This window comes from Rhodamnia argentea, chromosome 6, assembly GCF_020921035.1.
Source record: "Rhodamnia argentea isolate NSW1041297 chromosome 6, ASM2092103v1, whole genome shotgun sequence".
Taxonomy (NCBI): domain Eukaryota; kingdom Viridiplantae; phylum Streptophyta; class Magnoliopsida; order Myrtales; family Myrtaceae; genus Rhodamnia; species Rhodamnia argentea.
This window is the reverse complement of record NC_063155.1, coordinates 9,038,124-9,042,687: the sequence shown is the minus strand read 5'-3', so window position 1 is coordinate 9,042,687 and position 4,564 is coordinate 9,038,124.

Here is a 4,564-nt window from a genome sequence, read left to right as displayed (position 1 = left end):
ATGCATAGTTGTTTTCATCGGATGCATAGTTGCATTCATCGTCCTCTTCCAAACACGTGACAATATCGAACCGGGCGCTCTCGATGTCCTCCACAAACGCACACTCACAATCACAGTCCCAAGACAGGTCGGGACAGGGACGAGTCCATGGTCTCCAGCGCTGATCAAGGTTCAGCCGCATTGAATGCTCTTCGCTTGCAGCCGAGCTGATTAGTCTCACGTCTTCCTGGAGTACGGTGGTGCAGTTGCATACACCCACCCGCTGTACCAGGCTCTAGGCTCTGCTCACTCCCTCAATCTCCCCGGTTCCCAAAGACCACAATATAAAGTGGCAATCGAGTGGGATACCGACGTGAATAGCCCTTGCATTTTGGCTTTGCTGAATTTTTAATATAGTCGATATAATCCCTGAATTTTATTTTAGTGCATGCAATGTCGTCCATGAACGTTAAACTTACTCAATGTCAACCCTAAACTTTTGACTCGTGTCCAATCTAATCCCTGAACTATACGAATATATTCAATATCGTCCCTGAATCTGAATTAATAAAAGGACAATAACGAACGTTCACATATTTTGATAATAACGAACGTTCCGAACATGTACTAAAAGTTCGGAGGCTATATTGGATAAGTTTATAGTTCGAAAATTATATTGATCAAATTAAAAGTTCAAAGTCACGTTATGTGTGTCAAAGTCAAAGAGGCTATTTGTATTATTTTCCCAAATGAAATCAAAGGGAATCCACCACAAGCAAGTCCTGTTACCTTTTGGTGCCGCTGCAATCGCATTAAACTTAGTGTCCTGGCCTCATTTTTGGAGCCACACGAATAATGTAGGTGTCCTTCCGGATTGTTTGGCAAACTGCAGCCACGGTACCCTACGTTCCGACTAGGTCCAGTGTCCATCATTTGGGACTCGTCAAAGTCGTGATCGTATCGGATTGGTTCCCTAGCGTGAGGGATTTGATTTGCACGTGAAATGATTTTGGCTGGTAGTGGGGATTGGATTTTTCCCCCCTCTTTACCGTGTTGAGACGTACGCATGAGTTGTTAGAAAAAAAAAACCCTATTTTGAAAAATGAGTGTGGAGTAATTAATCTACTCTAATTAACTCCAGACAAATTAAGATCCTCTTTCATCATTAGCTTAGCTAAAGTGAAATAGTATGATGACTGGCTTTACGGAAAATGAGTAATCGGGTCTAGTCAACATTTGTTGTAGAAGTTGTTCCCGCTCTAGACTTACTTCAAGGAAAGATAAGATTGTGGAGTAATTTGACTACTTTAATTGACTCATAATGGGGAAAGTGCCAAAAAAAAAGTCTTAAACCTATTGCATTGGCGCCAATTCAATTCTAAACCATTTCATTGGACCAACTTAGTCATAAACATTTGCATTTATGCCAATTGAGTAAATCCGATCAATTTTAGCCGAAAAATCGCTGATGTAGACAACGTCTTACGTGACGTGGCTGGCGCCGACATGGATAAATTTTTAACAAAATTGAATTTTAATAATCTTATTCCTTTTTTATTTTTATTTTCATTTCATTAGGGCCTTCGCAGGCTCGCTCTCTGGCCAAAATAAAAGGAAATAATAATAAAACAAAATAAAACATCAATTTCTCATTAATTATTAAAAGGTCATCCATTCCAGTGTCGGTTGTGTCACATAAGATGGTCGGCGTCTACATCGACGATTTCCAACTAAAATTGACCGGATGGATTCAATTGGTGCAAATGCAAAAGGTTTGTGACTAAATTGATCCATAAAAGGTTTAAAACCGAATCGACATCAATACAACAAAATTAGGACTTCTTTGATACTTTTTTCTATTCATAACTCAACCGCTTGAAATTTTGAGTAAAAATGAATCCAATCGAATGTATTAACCGGCTTAGATTTGAATTCTCTCTTGGTGATATCCCTTCGAACATAGATGCTACTTCTATAATTCTTTCCCTGCTTCTCTAGGCTCAACGGCCGATCCCTACAGTATTTAGGACTGTGGTGGAAAAAGGGCAATAATTCTTGCACATGGAATCTACCTCTAACCCTATGAATTTGTGCCTACCTTTTTTCCATTTTAACGGTTTTCACAGATTCGATGTTGTAAATTATTTGTTGCTTGTCATTGACTAATGATTCTTTCTCCGCGTCTAGGGATATATAGGCAGGTGGTGTTACTAGGATGTTTGTCCATTTGGGTGCTTAAATTTGTTAGCCATTGATTGATTTCAATCACACTGGCATCAAATGTACTTCAGAGTTAGGTCATAGAATACTAAGTCTAATGTACAACAAATGCGTAGGGAGTAATTGGAGAGGAGAGAATCCATCTCTTAATAAAATACTGCAATTTGTTTTAATCCGGATGATATGTATATAAGAATCTCCACAAATATAGTAGCGGCATTTGATTTTCGAAATATCGGTGACAACATGTGTCGTAATTCTATGAGCAAGACGTGTAATTGAGACACGCTGCGGAGCAAAGAATCCTCTACCTCTTTATTGAGTTTTAAGCATTGGCGATGCGCGTAGGATTTTGATTTATCTAGTTTAGTTTCGATTTTAAGCGACATGTCGTAATCCCATGTGAAATAAATGATAGAAAAGGAGAGATAACAAAGGCTCATGTAAACTCGATCTTGAGGAGGTTTCTCCACGTAAGGTTAGGACTAAACGTTTTGGATATTTGGCATATTTCAATTTTTGTTTAATGTAAACAAACCCTCCATTGTACTCATCTAAATGTGTTATTTAGTCTCACAGTGTCTTTGAACCAATAGTACGTTGCTAATAAGTCGGTTTAAAGATATCGTGCGAAGCACTGGTCAACGATATAGGAGCCTAAGCTTTGATGATTCACCTCAAATGCGAGACGCTATTATACGATCATGCCCGGTGGTAACCATTCGAAGATGACGTGGAATCTACCTTCCCCGCCATCACTTTTCTAAATTGAGAGAAAATATTTTTCTTCCTTTCATCCCAGGGAATACTCCCAAATTTTACGTTCTAAAGTTCGGACGAAATAGTTTAAAGACCTTACTTTGGTCCGAATGTCCACCGCTCTTATCTAGGGTACTTTGGTAGAAGGACTTTCTATTTTTTAGAGATATTGCTCCTCTTTTGACTTTCCTAAAATCTAGATTAACACTTCTTAAATGATATATAGCGAGATAAATATGCAATTTCAGAATTCTTCCAAAAAGTGATTCGATGGATGGGATTTGGTTGGAATCCTAAACGAACACAGCCCAGGCACAACGACGCAATTATCAGGGGCGCGCTCTACCACCGAGCTAATACTAAGGAGATTTTTCATCTTCCTTTCCTAAAAAACTTCTTGAAAGATGCATGAATCCAACGAAAATAGATGTGTAATTAGTTGAAGTTTTTGACAAAACCAAACGTGATTATTTAGGCATTTGTCTTTCTCTGTTTTTTCGATCCGCCAATTTCAATTTTTTCAAGGAGTTCAGGCGAAACTTGTTGGTGGATTGTTTGTAAGACAAATAAAGAGATGCATTGTCCCACATCGAAAAGGTAGGAGTGTGAAACCAATATCTAAGTGAAAGGCTTCTAGCCAATTGAAGACCACGGGCTAAGTAGACTAAACCATACCGTATCCGGATGCACGAATATTGAGCACACTTAGCACTTTGTGCGCTTGCGCACTCGGGACGAACTAGTACCGATCAATTTCTGAGACGAACTAGTACTAGAAAGTCTAATTCCATTGTTCCCGATCATTTCACTAACAAAACCGTGTGCCTAGGAACGTTGGCTTGGCTATTGCTCCTTAGAGCTTTTAGGGACGGTGCATCGGGCAGTCCTTGTAGGTGTTCTGAGGGACGGCTACAATCGTTGTCCATTAAAGACGACCACAGGGACGGTCCTCGCGTCTCCTGGTTCCCCCTCTAAAGTGCGGCGTGAGAGCATTCCGGGGACGGAACGACACCGTCCCTAGAAAGTTGGAGCTTGTCATTATTGAATTAGCATCCAAAGCATTTTCTTTTTCCACGACGAAACGGTGGTGCGATAAATAGCAAGGAAACGTGTCCGTGCCTTGCAATCCAATAGGTGATAGGCTTGGGGAAAAATTGTCCAAAAAATCTTATATCCACTTTACTTTTGACAATTCAATTCTTAACATTTTAATTTTGTCAATCGAGTTTCAAAAATTTTCACGCTTTTCCAATTAAGTTCATCCGGTCAATTTTGGCCAAGAATCGCCGACACGGATATCAATCATCCTACGTGTTACGGTTGGCGCCGACGTGGATAATTTTTAGCAACATTTTAATAATTGTTTATTTTTTTATTTTTTTCTAGTTTCCTTCTTATTGTTCCCCCTCCCCTAGCCATTGCTAGGCCTCATTGATGGCCGGCGAAGGTCGCCGGCATTAGGCGAGGGCAACCCTTTGCCAGATTGGGCTAGGGCGAGGGCAGCCCTCACCCGAGACAGGCAGAGGGAAAAAGAAAAAAGAAAAGGAGAAAAAATAAACAATGAAAAGAAAACAAAAGAAAAAAAAAGAATAAATAAAAAATTTGA